Source organism: Pongo abelii, chromosome 5 (assembly GCF_028885655.2).
Source record: "Pongo abelii isolate AG06213 chromosome 5, NHGRI_mPonAbe1-v2.0_pri, whole genome shotgun sequence".
Lineage (NCBI taxonomy): Eukaryota > Metazoa > Chordata > Mammalia > Primates > Hominidae > Pongo > Pongo abelii.
In genome coordinates this window covers 132,642,604-132,660,416 of record NC_071990.2, presented here as the reverse complement: position 1 = coordinate 132,660,416, position 17,813 = coordinate 132,642,604, and the positions used below count along the sequence as shown (strand labels likewise).

At 38.6% G+C, this 17,813-nt stretch overlaps 1 long non-coding RNA gene across 2 annotated transcripts in view; it reads left to right on the top strand.

Annotated features, from left to right (window-relative positions):
* Nucleotides 1–3,245: 3,245 nt before the first annotated feature.
* Nucleotides 3,246–17,813, top strand: part of LOC129060066 (uncharacterized) — a 46,349-nt gene continuing 31,781 nt past the window's right edge. Inside the window, exon 1 of one of the 2 annotated variants that reach the window (XR_008526437.2) lies at nucleotides 3,246–3,373. This is a non-coding gene — a long non-coding RNA (uncharacterized LOC129060066). The remainder of the gene's footprint in view (nucleotides 3,374–17,813) is intronic. The other variant, XR_008526438.2, reaches the window with a different exon arrangement.

Genomic DNA, 17,813 nt, shown 5'->3' with positions numbered 1-17,813 from the left:
TTGAAGTAGTAGTATGGGAAAGCTACTTTGCATAGAAGAATTTTCAATAATAAATATAGGAGACAAAATAATTGGAAAATTACCATTTTGCCACCACAACTGATAACTGATGCAAAGATCATCAATATATTCTAAAACCATTACATGAAAGGTTAATGTGGACCAAGATATTTATGAGTTGCCAAAATACTACCCCCCACAAAATACTTGGTAATTGCTCAGGAGAGAACATATTTTTACTCCATGTAAATAAAGCTGGTTGCCACCACCTTTATCGTGATTAAACTCAGCATCATTAATGGTGGACAATCTGTGAAAGCTATAGCATCACTGCAAGGTAGTCTTGCCATAAATATTTCACCTGAAGCTGCTAAGGATTTAAATATAATTTTCAGATTTCCAGAAATACAGGAGCTAGAGGAACAAGTAAAATAACATGATGAGGAAAGAATCAGACCAATCCAGAATGTGTGACATTCTAGAAAATAATTGGCTCAGGCTTTTCAAAATCTCGGTGGGGAGTTGTGGTCCAGGAACAGTGTGGTAGCTTAAAACTAAACCCTTCCAATCCAGTTGTTTTGGTAGTGTGCCAGTGTATATTGTCCTCCGGGGAGAAAAGGGCTGTGTACTAATAGAGAGGAATGGGCAGAACATACGGAGGGAGAGGGAAGTGTGGACCAGAGGATCGATGCCCTCATGAATCATGCTGCAGAAGAGGCTGAACCTTCGCTAAAGCATTGGGCAACCTGGTTCTTTTTTGCTTTCATAAAACAAATCAATACCTATGAATTTATCTTAGTCTCGCTCTGTCTCCCAGGCTGGAGTGCAGTGGCGCAATCTCGGCTCACTGCGAGCTCCGCCTCCCGGGTTCCTGCCATTCTCCCCGCTCTACTTCCCGAGTAGATGGGACTACAGGCCCCCGCCACCACGCCCGGCAAATTTTTGGTATTTTTTAGTAGAGACGGGGTTTCACTATGTTAGCCAAGATGGTCTCGATCTCCTGACCTCATGATCCGCCCGCCTCGGCCTCCCAAAGTGCTGGGATTACAGGTGTGAGCCACTGCGCCAGGCCGAATTTATCTATTTAATTGATTTTCAATATTTACTGGTTCTGTCAAGAACCAAACATCCTATAGGGATTTTTAAGATTTTTAAGCCTCTATGTCAGTTTGCCGATTATCTCTAACCTTAACTCATTCTCAGCACCATTTAGCAGTTATTAAATAGAGTTTGTTTCCCACATCAGTAAACTGAACTGTTCTACTGCTGTCACAGGGGACCGCAGCCATGGTCAAGATCAGTGGGAATTGTCAATGACCTCCTTTGGGGAACAGTCCCTGACCTCACCCTTCTACTTGGGTTAGGTACTCCACCTGAGGGCTTTAATACTCCTTGTGCTCACTCTGACCATCCCTTTTACCACATTTTTCTGTTTCGTACATTAGACTTTACGCCACTAGAAGGCAAAGACTATGTTTTAAAGTCTTCCTATTCCCAAATGCATAGAGATTGCTCAATGAATAGACATTCAATGAATGAATAAAACTTTTATAAGCATCCAGATCTATTAAGTACTCAGATTTGTCAAAAAATAAAGCAGCACTCCCAGATAAATTTAAAAAAAAAAAAAGAGAAAGAGAAACAATATCATAGGTAATCTCAATGTCCTAAAGTTTTGTCGGCAAACAGCCTGGTGCATGGCAAGAGTGGCGCCATCTTGAAGCAAAACCTCCATGAAGATCAATGTCTGGCTCCTGCATGCTAAGGTGTTCTGCAGCAAGGTTTTTAAACCATGCATCTAGCATAGACAACCCCTCATAAAGATGCTTATCTAACCTCCCCAGTGGTCATAAGTTTGAGATGGGACCAACTGCCCAAGTCTTAGAATACTTTCTGGAGGGTGGATGTGAGGATGTGTCATCTCATGGCCTCTGGAGAGTCACTTTGGTTCATAAGACCCTGTTAAATATTTATTTCTGAAAAACTGGATTTGTCAGTCACTTTCTTCAGCCTCTCAGCTCCCACAGCCTTTCAGGATAGGTTTGCATATACCTGCTCACGCCTGAACAAGCTTCTCCAGCTTAAGGCTAAAAATTAGCCAACATTAACTTTAACATTTAAATGTTTTTTCTTTTTTAAAAATTTTTTAATTTCTATTTTTTTCTTTTTTTCCCTGCAAAGCCAACTGCAAGTATAACATTAACATCTAAATCTTAATAGCTAAATGAACCTACCAACTCATGCCAAGACGCCAGTCCTTTGTGAAATTCCTCCAAAATACTTTTGGGTTTCCAAGTGATGTCTGGCAAAACTAATCTAATGAATCATTCCAAGCTACCACCTGTTCCCAGCCCTTGCTTCACTGAGTTCCATTGGTCCAATCTTGACTCCGGAAAGTCCTCTGCCCTCGCACACATCAGCTGCCTGCTAATTCACCTGGCCACAGTGGATTCTCTCAGTCTTCATGGTGACATCTCTTGCAAATGAAAAGAACAACGTCAGCTGGGCACAGTGGCTCACGCTTGTAATCCCAGCACTTTGGAAGGCTGAGGTGGGTGGACCACCTGAGGTCAGGAGTTTGATACCAGCCTGACCAACATGGCAAAACCCTGTCTCTACTAAAAATACAAAATTAGCCAGGCATGGTGGCACATGCCTGTAATTCCAGCTACTCAGGAGGCTGGAGCAGAGAATCGCTTGAACTCAGAAGGCAGATGTTGCAGAGGTGCAGTGAGCCAAGATTGTGCCATTGCATTCCAGCCTGGGCAACAAGAGTGAAACTCCGTCTCAAAAAAAGAGAAAAGAACGACTGCTCCCTATAGATTACACTCTGCTAAGAGTAGAGCAGGTTGAGCTGCATCACAGAAGATTTTTGGGACCTATGAGAATTACAGAATTCCTTGAGATATAGCAAGTTTCTTTACAGACACTGCCCCAGTTCCCCCAGAGGGCAAGGTACAATGATTGATGAAATAATTGGATGGGAAGTGTTCAGGTTCGGATTGCCACACTGTTCCTGAACCATGACCCATTTCTGACTTTCAGGGACTACTACTAAATTGACACATTCACCCTGCCCGACTCCTTTCTTTATGGTGAGTTCTGTCTTCAGGTCCCTCATTTCTCTTTTGTGATATGGTCCTGACCTAGTGAATTTCTACCAAAACAATTGACACTGTTTTAATTCTTGCCCTAGGATGTTCCTTGGTCCCCATAGAAACTACAGTTGCAAATGGTTACAAAAAAGGATGACATCATGCAGTTCTACAAGACATGGCCAAATATCAGTACAAAGCTAACTGGGACCCTTGGCGACCCAAGGTAACTCGGGATGACATTTCATTTTGCTGGAAGAAGAATATGTGTTTAACATGTAAGCTTTTCAATTAATGTTTGAGTATAATATTTTTAAGAAAGCACTACACCTATTTAATAACAGACTTATTTCAGTAGCCAGACACAGTTGAAGGGCCTGATAATATTTAATATCAGAATGCAACGTTTTAAATTATTTTAAATATTTCTAACTACAAATCTAAAAGTTTATGTAAGTAACATGTTGTTTTATGAAATTTTTATATTGAGAAAAACTTATGGAATAAAATGTAAAATTATCTATAACTGTATCTTTTTAGACATAGGTATACATACATATATAAACACATACTCCTGCAGCATATATTTTATAAAAATGAAATCATGTCACATTATGGCATCGTAAGCTACTTTTGTCGTTTACAAGATATTGTGACTAATTTCTCATGTCATTAAGCATTCTTCTATATTTTATATTATTATTTCAATCATGCATTTTTTTTTTTTGACAGAGTCTTGCTCTGTCACCCAGGCTAGAGTGCAGTAGCATGATCTTGGCTCACTGCAACTTCCGCCTCCTGAGTTCAAGCAATTCTCCTGCCTCAGCCTCCCTGGTAGCTGGGACTACAGTCGCCTGACACCACACCTAGCTAATTTTTGTATTTTTAGTAGAGACCGGGTTTCACCATTTTGGCTAGGCTGGTCCCGAACTCCTGACCTCAAGTGATCCACCCACCTCGGCCTCCCAAAGTGCTGGGATTACAGGCATGAGCCACCGCACCCAGCTCAATCATGCATATTATATCTTTATATAAATATATCATAATGTATTTGACCAATTGCCAATATCATTGTTCAACCTCATTTAAATTCATCTCAATTTTTCTGTATTAAAAATAATTCTATGATAAGTACATTTTTCTGTAATTCGTTTAAATTTTTTAATTATTTCCTTTTTTTTTTTTTTTTTTTTTTTTGAGTTGGAGTTTCACTCTTTTTGCCCAGGTTGGAGTGCAATGGCATGATCTCAGCTCACTGCAACCTCCATCTCCTGGGTTCAAATGAGTCTCCTTCCTCAGCCTCCTGAGTAGCTGGGATTACAGGCACATGCCACCACGCCTGGCTAATTTTGTATTTTTAGTAGAGATGGGGTTTTGCCATGTTAGCCAGGCTGATCTCAAACTTCTGACCTCGGGTGATCCGCCTGCCTTGGCCTCCCAAAGTTCTGGGATTTACAGGTGTGAGCCACTACACCCAGCCTTAAATTATTTATTTAAAATAAATTCCCAGAAGGAGGTGTGATAGGTAATAGATTCTAAATTATTACAAGCCTTTTGAAATGTGTTGCCAAATTATCCACCAAAAACCTCATGCAAATCTACATGCTTATAAGCAGTTCATGAAAGTTTATTTATTATCCATCCCACTAACCCTCATTTTCTATTTACAATGTTCAAATGGCTGTTATTTTACCTCTTATTTCTTTTATTTTTAATGAATCTGCATATTATTTTATGTGTTTCATAACCACTTGCACACCTCTCTTTATAAAGAGCTTCTGCTTATTTTTCTTCTAAATCGTTTATCTTTTTCTACTACTTTATAAAATCCATTATTTTATTATATTTTTAACTTTTATTTTAGGTTCAGGGGTACATGTGCAGGTTTTTAGATAGGTAAACGCATGTCACGGGAGTTTGGTGTACATACAATTTTGCCACCTTGGTACGAGGCTAGTTACTTTTTCTGATCCTCTCTCTCCGTCCACCCTCCACCCCAAATAGTCCCCAGTGTCTGTTGTTTCCTTCTTTGTGTCCACTTGTTCTCATTGTTTAGCTCCCACTTATAGGTGAGAACATGTAGTATTTGGTTTTCTGTTCCTGTGTTAGTTTGCTAAGGATAATGGCCTCCAGCTCCATCCATATTTCTGCAAAGGACGTGATTTCAATCTTTATTATGGTTGCATAGTATTCCATGGTGTATAGGTACTATGTTTTCTTTATGCAGTCTACTGTTGATGGGCATTTAGGGTGATTCTATGTCTTTGCTATTGTGAATAGTGCTGCAATGAATATATACGTGTGCATGCTTTTCTGGTAGAATGAAAATCTATTACTTTAAATACTTTGTCATATATACTGAAAGCATTTCCCCTAGTTTGTTATTTGTATTTCAATTCATATATAGAAGTTTATAATGTGCAGAATTTGAAAATTTGTATGTAGTCTTATGTATTAATTTTCCTTAGTGGTTTTGTTTCTTTGCTCTAATGATTTAAATGTTTTCCTTTCATTCCCTTTCATTTAAATGTTTCCTTTCCTCTATGGATTGTTTATAGTAGCTTCTACTTCTTTATTTCTGAACTTATTTGGTTGTATCTTATGAGATAGGGACTTTTTCTCTAAAGAAATCAAATGTCCAAGTGCCACCATGACATACAATCTATGGTCAAGAACTTCAAGGTCTGGGACCAGATGCAGTGGCTTACGCATGTAATCCCAGCACTTTGGGAGGCCAAGGTGGGCAGATGACTTGAGGTCAGGAGTTAGAGACCAGCCTGGCCAACATCTCTACTAAAAATACAAAAAAATTAATCGGTCATGATAGCACATGCCTGTAATCCCAGCTACTCAGGAGGCTAAGGCAGGAAAATCACTTGAATCCAGGAGGCAGAGGTTACAGTGAGCCGAGATCGCGCCACTGCACTCCAGCCTGGGAGACAGAGCCAGACTCTGTCTCAAAAAACAAAAAAAACAAAAGAAAACAAAACAAAATGAAACAAAAGAACTTCCAGGTCTATTCTCCCCACAAATCTACCTGCCCTGTCTCTTTTTCTCAGGTCATACTTTTCATCAGTCAATCTCACAAACTAAGCTATGCTCATGTACTAAGTCCCAGTGAATTATTTTGGCAAATAATAATGGCAGGAAAACACTCTGTACACCTGATATACATATGCAGGCAGCCACTTAGCCATTAAATTGCTCCGATTTCTCTTTGTTCAAACCTCAGTTGTGGTTCTTGTAACCACACCATGAGCAGGGAAGGCTAATGGAGCAGCAGAGGGAGATAAGATGCATGAATATGGAGTTCCCTAGGATTCAGGTAGTGTGGCCCATTCACGCCACGAGCATTTAATTCTAAGTATATTAATGTATGCTGCTTCTTTCCCCTGCTTCTCCATGAGGGCAGGGATTTTATAGTCTCCATCCAGAGTCTAGTATACAGGAGTTTCTAAATAAATGTTTATTGAGTTAGTTATTTAATGAACTTTCTAGAGATTGAACCTAATCTTAAAGAGTCAACTCTAATGGAAGCCAAGGATGGAGATTTTGGAGGTTTGAAGACCTTTTGGCTGTTGTTTTTGCCTGCTCATAAATCTAATAGTACCTGTGGACATTTACTTCTAGCATCATAAACTTGTTACATTTGTGGATATCGACTCAATATTTGCATCACTAATTCATTCCTCAAGCATTACCCATGAAATGCAGGAATATTGTAATTAGTAATTCTTGGTACCCTGCCTATTTTCAATAAAAAGAAAAAGAAAAAAGTAAGCAAGAAAGAAAAGACAGCCAGCATATTCTATTACAGTATTGTCACATGTAAATAATCTGAGCAACCAAAAATAAGCCATAAATGTGTTTACCAAGATAAATTATGACAAATGATCTCAAGCTTCAAATTTGTCCAGAAATATAACTTATTTATTAAAGTGACTACTTATTTATTAACACAATGCCAATTGGAGAGAGGACACCTTCATGGCAGACAGAACATTTTTCTAAAATCATGTCATGTAGAAAATTATCCTAATGCCACATAGCCTCCAAGTCCACTGCCAGACAAGCTATCACAGAGATCATGGAAATGAAAGACTTCAAGACCAAATTAAACTGTTCACAGTTTATTATATCAGTTTATTAAATCAACTTAAAACATATAGTGAGAAATGGGGGAAACAAGCAGCATACATTAATATACTTAGGATTGGATGCTCGTGGCATGAATGGGCCGCACTACCTGAATCCTGAGGAACTCCATATTCATGCATCTTGTCTCCCTCTGCTGCTTCATTAGCCTTCCCTGCTCGTGGTGTGGTTACAAGGACCAGAATTCAGGTTTCAACAAAGGGTTCCATATATTTAAGGCTGCCTAAGCCACTTGCTCTATTGGAAGGATGCAAGAACAAGTACATCTGGCCACAGGGTCCTCATATATATGCAATGACTCAGATTATTAGGCATTTCTTTTTCATTCCGTCCCTTTTAACATTCATCTACATTTAACACATACATACACACTTTACTTACTAACCTCTTATCTATGTGTAACACATCTTAGTTCATTCATTTAAGTTTTCTTCTATAACACATCTTAATGTTCTCAAACAATATAACATGTGCATGTTACAAATCTCTAACACAATTCCCTGACTGCTTAATCTGCTGTTGTTGTACCAAATCTTTATAACTCATCTTGAATTTCAACTTGGCATGAAAATTCTCCAGAAAGTTTGGCCTCAACTTTTGGCATTCATTTATTTTTCCTAATAGTGACCAGCTCTGATTCTGATTATTTCCAAAGTAACAGTAAAAGGAAAATGTTGTTTACCTGTCTAGATTTTCCTCTCACTCCTAAGATCTGTATGTTTCCCACCCACTTAGATCCTTATTAAAAACTCCTTTACTTGAAATGCGCCTTTTTGTTCATCCTTGCTCTTCTTGATTCAAAAGAAAGAAGGAAAGAAGAAAGAAAGAAAGAAGGAAAGAAAGAAGAGAGAGAGAGAGGGAGGGAGGGAGAGAGGGAGGGAGGGAGGGAGGGAAAGAAGGAAGGAAGGAAGGAGGGAAGGAAGGAAGGAAGGAAGTTAGTTTATTAAGGTCTCAGCCTGGGCCTATTATTAGGTGGAACAAGTGTTCTCATTCACCTTCCTTTTCCCTCATTGGAGTTTTCTGTAGCCAATTCTGCCACAAAAATTTTGAATTTCCACAGTAGGCAACCATGAGAAAGCACTGCCTCCCTTTTCTCCCCCAGGACTTTTGCTGAATATATCACAGGCAGAGTGACCAACTGTCCTGGTTTGCCCAGGACTGTTCAGTTTTAGCACTGAACGTCCCATATCCCAGGAAACCCCTCAGTTAGAGAGCCAGGAAGGGCTTGGAAGGGGAGGTAATATTTAAGACCAGATTTGAAAATGAGTGGATTAAGGGCACAACACATTCCTGGGTTGTGAAGACAGGACTGTGCAGGTAGATGCTAAAGAGAGTGGGTCTACCAGTTTGGCTGGTTCGAGTGACAGAGGACTGGGACACAAGGCTGGAAAATTTGGTTGGGAACAGATTATGGAAAGTCTTAAATGTCAGTCTAGGCAAATGGGACTTTATTACATCAGAATTGGAATTTGCTAAAGAACTCTGACCTTGGAACTGACATGATGAAGGATAACTCTGGAAAGACACATCTTTCAGGTCTGTGCAGGATTTATTGGAGGGACAGAGAATCAAAGCCCCAAGCCCAGTTAGTTCACTGCCATACTACAATAATCCAAGTATAAGGGACAGAAATCTAAACAACAGTATTGGCCTAGAAATGAAATAAAAGTGATAGAGTTAAGAGTTGGCAAGACAATAGTAAGTGAAACTCAGCAATTGATTATGTGGAGAAAGAGAAAGAGTTGGCTGACGCCAGAACATTAGAAGCAGAGTGAATTGGGTATTCCCAGAGACGCCCAGAACAAAGAGGATGAGGAGTGGAAAAATGGAGACGGGGTGAGAGCTGATTGAGCAAGATGGCGGACAGTGTGTGCTGGGGAGTGGGATCCTTCCCTGGCTATCAGTTACCTTCAATAAAGTCAATAATTAAGTTCACCACTCTTAGTTGTGAATGATTTTGTTCTGGAAACCAAGGAGGTGGCTGAGGAACACAGAGCACACGAGGACCACCCTGTGCCTAGAGGCTGAAAGAGTCCTGTGATTATAAACCCCTAAGAATTGGCAGAAATCTTAGGGAGGGGCTAGACTTTCACATGCCATCAGAATTTGAGTCCCTTTAACTAGATCTTCAGGAGTGGGAGTGACATTGAGCTAAATTCTATTTAAATGCTCAAAAGGAACCAGTAAAGACAGACACAGTAAAGGAAAAAAACTGGGTGGGCGCGGTGGCTCACGCCTATAATCCCAGCACTTTGGGAGGCCGAGGCGGGTGGATCATTCGAAGTCGGGAGTTCCAGACCAGCCCGACCAACATGGTGAAATCCCATCTCTACTAAAAACCCCACCAGGCATGGTGGCACGCACCTGTAGTCCTGGCTGCTTGAGAGGCTGAGGCAGGAGAATTGCTTGAACCCAGGAAGTAGAGGTTGCAGTGAGCTGAGACCGCACCACTATACACCAGCCTGGGTGATGAAGTGAGATTCTGTCTAAAAAAAAAAAAAAAAAAAAACTGAATAATGGGGGTGAGAGGTACAGAATCTGTTCAAATTAAGGCAGTGATCTCACACAGGATGGAAGCAAGTTAAGGAAAGATGGGTCCTGGTAAGTATTTGGATGGGTCGTGATTAAGGGAATTACTTTCTAAAGATGTCAATTTGCTTGATGCAAATAAGTGAAGTCATTTGCTGGGAGGAGAGGAAGACACTGAGGAAGGACTCTTGGCAATTTGGAAGTTATAGGTGTACAAGTGATCATTGAAACTATGGATGTGGATGAGGTCACCGAGAGAGGGTATATAAAGTTAGAAAATTAGAGGGCTGCAGATGGAAGACCTTCACTATCTTTGTGATTAGAATCTGAATTTTTTTTTTGCACATTTTGTCAGCTGCCTGAATTATTACATACTTAATACATTTCTTCTTTTCTGTCCAAGAATAAGAAATAAACACTGTTGAGGACATTTACATCCTGAACACTGATTCTTTTTCTTCAGTTAAAATAAAAGGGATCATTTACTTATTATGAGTTATACTCTAGCTTGTATTATTTACTCAGAAGATAATGATGTCTTATATTGTGGATTTTGAGATAATCTCTGTTTTTATACACTGAAGTAGTTAGTGTTCCTGACCACATTTTGAGCAAATGCCAGATTGGCAGATTAGGCTTAACAGCTCTAATTAGGCTTCCTGAATTTGATTAGTGCTAGGGATTAGTTTCTTCTTTGATAGTTTATTTCACAAGATTTCTTAGTTTGAAACTGTGTTTTGCTGACTATTTTTGGTATCATATACATCATATAAACCAGAATTATACATTCCAATAGACCATTCTTCATTGATGATTTGTTGTTGTTATTCCCTGGTAAGATTTTCTGAATACTAAAAGGAAATATTAAGAGCGATATCAAATTTCACTTTCTGGCTCATCAGGGCTGTATATTACTATTTGTTGGTTTCATTATCTTCCTAACGTGCCAGAAATTATTGATGCAGTTTATGTTTAAACTTCTCATTCATTCTAAATGTGTGTTACAATTGTTTTTTCAGGAAGATATTAACATAGATTATAGTAATAGGATATTAATATCTGGGCTAGCAGATTTTACATCTTATTCAAGTTAGTCATCTCATTGCTTATTTGGCATAAGTATTCATCGTTTTTTAGTTGTGCAATTGATATTTAAAACAGGCGTCACACAAGCCTTAACCGGCAATGCTAATCTTATTTGCATTCCAATTAAAGTATAATTGACAATTACACTATGAGGTTTTCTTTGAATATTGTAAGAATTAGAAGATACAAGAAGTGGAAAAAGTAGAAAAAGTTTAAGAGTACTAAAGAGAAATAGAATCAGAGTGGGAGGAAATTTGAGTCTATTTTCCCTTACACAGTAAAACATTTCCTTACAGATGGTCCTCTATTTGAATACATGGTCCACCTAAAAGCTCTTTGTCTAAATATTGTGTGGTTTCAAATGACAAGTATCTTCATTGTCTATTGATCTAGTAATATAGTGAAAGACAAAATGATTATAGCCAACCAAACTGCAAAAATTCCTTTACTATAAAGTATTAGCTACAAGGCAGGCATGGTGGCTCATGCCTGTAATCCTAGCACTTTGGGGCCAAGGCAAGTGGATCCCTTGAGCCCAGGAATTCAAGACCAGTCTGGGCAACATGACAAACCCCATCTCTACAAAAAGTGCAAAAATTAGCCTGGCGTGGTGGTGTGCACCTGTAATCCCAGCTACTTAGGAGGCCGAGGTGGGAGAATCACCTGAGCCCAGGGTGGTGGAGGCTGCAGTGAGCTATGGTTGAGCCACGGCACTCCAGCCCAGGTGACAGTGTAAGACTCTATTTCCAAAAAAAAAAAAAAGAAAGAAAGAAAGTATTAATCACCCAAGGTCCTCTGATTTTTTTCATTCATTATCACTTCAGAGTAACAGTAAATTTTATAGACATCATTTATATATATATATATAAACAATATATAATACTATGCCACTTTTAATTAATATCTTACAAATATCTATCTCAAATAGGTATTTTATATATATAATAATTTGTATTATATTATAATGCTTTATTGTATTAATATGCAATCATTTGTTTAACCAGTCCCCAAATCTTGAGCATTTCCAGTAGAATCCACTTACAAATATCCTTGGATTTTTTTCTCTTTCATTTGTGTCATTTTCTTGATACATATACCAAAAGTAAATTTATCAAATTAAGAGGAATGTTCCATTTTATGGGGTTTTGGGGGTTTTTTGTTTGTGTGTTTTTGTTGGTTTTTTTTTTTGCGTAGGTAAAATATGGTAGTCATATGATGACAAGCTATACAGCAATTACAGAGGATGGACTGATCTACATTAACTAACATGCACAGATCTCAAAAACATCATTAGGCAAAGCGAACAAATTGCTAAACAATTCAATATACCATTTGCATTAAGCACAATATTTCCAATGAGTTCATATATGTATGTAAAAGTATTAAAGTCTAAATGGAAGTACAACAAACATAACAGCCATTAAGAGGGGAAGGGTCAGGAATGGAGAGCGGTTGGTAGCTGAATAAGAGTATCTTTATAACAACCTAGTTTCTCAAAAGGATAATGAATTCATGCATTGCTTGGGTAATTAGAATGGATTTAACTTTTAAAACAGAAAAGCTGGCCGGGCGCAGTGGCTTACGCCTGTAATCCCAGCACTTTGGGAGGCCAAGGTGGGTGGATCATGAGATCAAGAGATCGAGACCATCCTGACCAACATGGTGAAACCCCATCTCTACTAAAAATACAAAAATTTGCCTGGCATGGTGGCACGTGCCTGTAATCCCAGCTACTCAGGAGGCTGAGGCAGGAGAATTGTTGAACCCGGGAGATGGAGGTTGCAGTGAACCGAGATCACGCCACTGCCCTCCAGCCTGGCAACAGAGTGTGACTCTGTCTCAAAAAAAAAAAAAGCAAAAAAGCCATATACAGATTTGAATAAAAGAGTGATGGTGTTTGTGAATGAGTGAAGGCTGAGCTCATCGCACCAGGCTTTGCTGCCTCTGCATGACCCTTATAGTTAATGAGGTTAGTTCCTAAAAGGAATCTCACACGTGTTAGGCTGGGATGTGCCCCAGCATACCTCTCCCCTATTTCCTCACAACGCAGATTGGTGCTCAGCCACCCGGTTACCATACATGATTGAAGCTACAGGCTTCCTCAGGCCCTCCACTTACCAAGTAGACCCCATCAGTGCCCTGAAACTTTTATTTTTTTAATTTATTTTATTTTATTTTATTTTTTAAGAGTAATAAGTAGCATAAAAAGCATCTGCTTCCCCAAAGCCGTTACCACACTGGGTTTATTATTTACTTGATGTTTCCTAAATCATCAGCAGTGCTGACATTTTTCTGTTGGTCAAATATTTATCAAATGCCTAATTCCCAAAAACTCACTGTGTCTTGTAAATAGGCATCATTTGTTCAAGGGGCAGCATGGTGAAGTGGTTAAGGGTATGACTTTGAAAGCCAGATTTGTATCTGTGAAAAGCTTTAGAGGCGGGCCTCCCACACTATTGCAGTTTCCTGTAAAATTAAGTATGAGCTCTTCAGCTATGGATCTGAGGCCTGCCACAATGCATTTCTACATCCTTTTTTTTTTTCTCATTGATAATTATTCTCTAACATCTTTCAAATGGATCAAACAAATTAATAATTTTTTGTTCCCTAACTATCTTTGAAAACGATGTCCAACAACTATATTCTAGTGTATGATACTCACTTCACCTAAAATGCCTTCTGTATCACCTGAAGGAAAAGTTTCAGTCTTTCCTTTTATGACCATCTCATATGTCCCCTTCATCTGATCTTTCCAACCAAATAAGGATACTTTCTACTCTGAAAACTTCCTCTGCTTTATTTTTACCTCTTTTGGGGTGGTTAAAATATTTTAGCTTTCATTATAAATAATTCTCTTATGAGACAGTTAACACTTTAAGGGAGTCTAACACTTTGCTTAGCACGTAGGACAGATTTGATTTTTTTTCCAAAATAAATGATGAATTGACTGATCCATGCTCACACACCAAGGCCTCATTTCATCTGTGCTGAAAACGTGAAGTGGCAAATCCAGGAAATTTCCAGATAATTTAAAAAATTAATTGATTTTCTAGCAATTTCCTGACCAAAGCCTTCAAGAAACTACACTTCTTTTTTTTTTTTTTTTTTGAGACAGAGTCTGGCTCTGTTGCCCAAGCTGGAGTGCAGTGGCACAACTTTGGCTCACTGCCACCTTTGCCTCCTGGGTTCAAAGGATTCTCGTGTCTCGGCCTCCAGAGTAGCTGGGACTACAAGTGTGTGCACCACACCTAGCTAATTTTTTATAGTTTTAGTAGAGACAGAGTTTTGCCATGTTGGCCAGGCTGGTCTCGAACTCCTGATCTCAGGTGATCTACCCATTTCAGCCTCCCAAAGTGCTGGGATTACAGGTGTGAGCCACCATGCCCAGCCTTCTCTTTTTTCTTAATCAATATTTGCCTCATTTTCTCTGTGGAAATGTGACTTTCATAGATCCCAGGGTTGAATCTCAAAGTGTTTGTCCCCAAGACCTCGATGTAATCTGACAAGAGGAAGAAATGCATCATTGGCTTCATTCCGCTGTCTGGAGGGCTTAGCACTTTATATCCCTCAACCCTGGCCTCTGGTGTACTCTCCACAATTACTGGGCTCTTGTTTGTTGACCCCTCTCCAATGTATTTGACTTATTTTGGATTGATTGCGTCCCCCTGCAACCCCTCCATTCCATTTTTTCTCCTCTTCTAATTTGGAAGTGATATTCTCTATGTTGATTGTTTTAAAGGAGTTATCCTAAATAATTAACAGGCATACTTAAAAAAATCTAAAGTTAATGTCTTTACCCTCTCCCCAAATAACGCAAGGACCTTCGAAGATTTTAACTTCGATTACTGCCCTGAATTATATGCTGTTATAATCTCTCTTCTCTCTGACAATTGTTAAAAATCATCTCTTTATCTTTGGAGCTTTATAGTTTCAGCAATCTAAGCGTGAATTTATTTTACTTATTCTGCTTGAAAACATTGGGCTTCCTGATTCTGAAAATTGTTATCTCTGAAAAATTTAGAAAAAGCACTCATTTGCTATTTTATTACTGTCTATTTCCCCATAATCTTTTTCTTTCCTTCTTCTAGAACTCTAATTATGTTACGAAGTCTGACTTTGTCCTCAATTCGCTTTAGACTCTCTATACAGCAGTTCCCCCTTCTCCATGGTTTCACTTTCCATGTTCAGTTACTCACAGAACAGTATAATATATCTTAATATTTTGAAAGAGGCCAGGTGTGATGGCTCACACCTGTAATCCCAGCACTTTGGGAGGTTGAGGCAGGCGCATTACTTGAGGTCAGGAGTTCAAGACCAGCCTGACCAATATAGTGAAATCTTTTCTCTACTAAAAACACAAAAATTAGCTGGGTGTGGTGGCACATGCCTATAATCCCAGCTACTTGGGCGGCTGAGGCATGAGAATCACTTGAACCCTAGAGGCAGAAGTTGCAGTGAGCCCAGATGGTGCCACTGCGCTCCAGCCTGGGCAACAGAGTGAGATTCTGTCTCAAAAAAACAAGAAAAAAAAGATATTTTGAAAGAGAGGGAAAGACCACATTCACATAATTTTTATTATACTATTTTGTTATAATTGTTCTGTTTTATTTTTAGTTATTGGTGTTAATCTCTTACTGTGCCCAATTTATAAATTAAACTTTATCATAGGTACATATGTATAGGAAAAAACAGAGTCCTATATATGTAAGATTTAGTACTATTTGCAGTTTCAGGCTTCCACTGGGGGGTCTTAAAACATATTCCCTTCAGATAAAGGGGGACTACTGTATTTTCCATCTCTTTGTTTCTCTGAGCATAACTTTATACAAGCCCATTAAATGTTTCCTCCAGTTCACTAATCCTTTCTTCAGCTTTGTCTAATATGCTATTTCTCCAGCTTTTGAGTTTTGAACTTCAGGTATTATATTTTTCACTCCTAGGCCATCCATTTGGTTCTTTTTCAAATCTACTTGAATTTTTTTCTAGTCTATTGTTCCTGTTTGCAGGTTTTTACTTCTTTAAACATACTAACCACATTATTTTCTAGTCTATATTTGATCATTCTAATATCTGAAATCTTTGCATATTTTATTATAATAACCTTTCTGGCTTTCTTTCTGGTTCATACTTACATTACCCTTATTTCTTATATGTTTTGTGATTTTTTTTTTCATTGTGAGCTTGTATTGGACCTTTATCTGAGGAAATTCTTTGAAGCCTGGTTTGAAGTTGCATTCCTCCAAAAAGAATATTGTTTTATTTGTGTCACCAGGGGGCACTATTAACCTGGAACAACTTAAATTCCTTACTTGGTGTTTCATACTACGTTGGTAGGGTTGCCAAATAGAATACAGGGCATCCAGTTATGTTTACATTTCAAATAAACAAGAAATTATTTTTTGTACAATATTTGGGACACACTTATACTAAAAAATATTCATTGTTTATCTGAATTCAAGTTTAACTATGGATGCTCTATTTTTATTTGCTAAATTTTGCAACGCTATGCATCACTAGCTTGAATCTGGCTTTAGACCCACATAAGCTCTTGGTTGAGTTTATGAATTCTCAGAGAACTTTTTTTCCTGTTCTCCCAGGGCAAAAGTTGAGAGAGGCAAGTTTTCAATGTCTTCTTCTTTAGATAGACATATTTCTTGCTCACTTGTATACTGAGAGTGTTGCCATTAGAAACTTAGCTCTATGCAGGGATCACCTATTAGATTCCTCGCCATAGGCCGATCTGTTATCCTCTGCATACCATTTTTCAAAATGTAAATTCAAGGTCCCTTAGGTTGACCCTTAGAGTGAAAACGTGCCTCAGAAATCATTTACCTTTCAGGAGTCTTTTCTTTTCTTTTTTTCTTTGTTGCTGTTTCCATAGATTCCTTACAGTTTTGCCTGCTATATAAAAGCATTTAACGTATTATTTATATAGTATATTCAGTACTTCGAGGTTTTTTCAGGGGGCCAGTAGGAGAAAAGGTATTGGGAGTGGGGTCATTCAGAGTATCTCAAATGCTGTTCCATCAGAACTAGATATCCTTCAATCCATTCTTGCTGAATCTGCCTTCTGGTATTTTTGGCTTCTCCTTGAAGTTTCAGTGTTCCTCATCAGTACGTGGGTCTATTCCAGAGTAGTTAGTATCATGTGGCTTTGCTTTCGTACTCTGCAAAAACTGGTGATCTCTCCAGTGACAGAGTACAAGACCTTGCTCTAAGCTCAATCTAATGACTTGGGCATGGTACCACATTAATTTCCTACCAGTGCTCTTTCTCTGAAGCTGGAATCTAGTTCCCTGTGACCTAAATTCTTGGGGAGTTCTACAGCGTATTAATCTAATGCTGCCACCACCACTACCTCAATACTTCAGCGTGTCTTCTGAGTTAGTCCTCAGAAATCCCATTCAAACTGGTGTGTCTTAACTACAGTTTCTGGAAACACACCTAAGTTTCCACATGGGATTAGCCTTAGATTAGTTTTTTAGTTTCTTTTAGGAAGATCAGTTTTCAGATCAGGATTAGATTCCACTGGGCAACTCTACCTTCATGGGTGAGTGACTAGCAGCTTCTTCCTCGTCCCTATCAGTCCCAGTGTCAAAGGTTTAGTTTGTCTTTCTTCCAGGCCCACCCAGCACCATACACCTTCAGTGGTGTGCTAGAACTGGCGTATACCAGATTGCAAGCGTCAACTTTTAAACTTTCAGGAATCTTGAGTGTTGGTTATTAAGTCCAGCTATTATTAAAAATTAAATTAGGGAGACATAATTAAATAAATTATATTTAAAACAATGGTAACTATAAAGCTCTTAGAAGAAAACATAGGAGTTAATCTCTCTGCTTTGGATTAGGCAATGATTTTTTAAATACGACATGATATCAAAAGTGCAAACCACAAAAGAAAAATTAAATAGGCTGGGTGCAATGGCTCATGCCTGTAATCCCAGCACT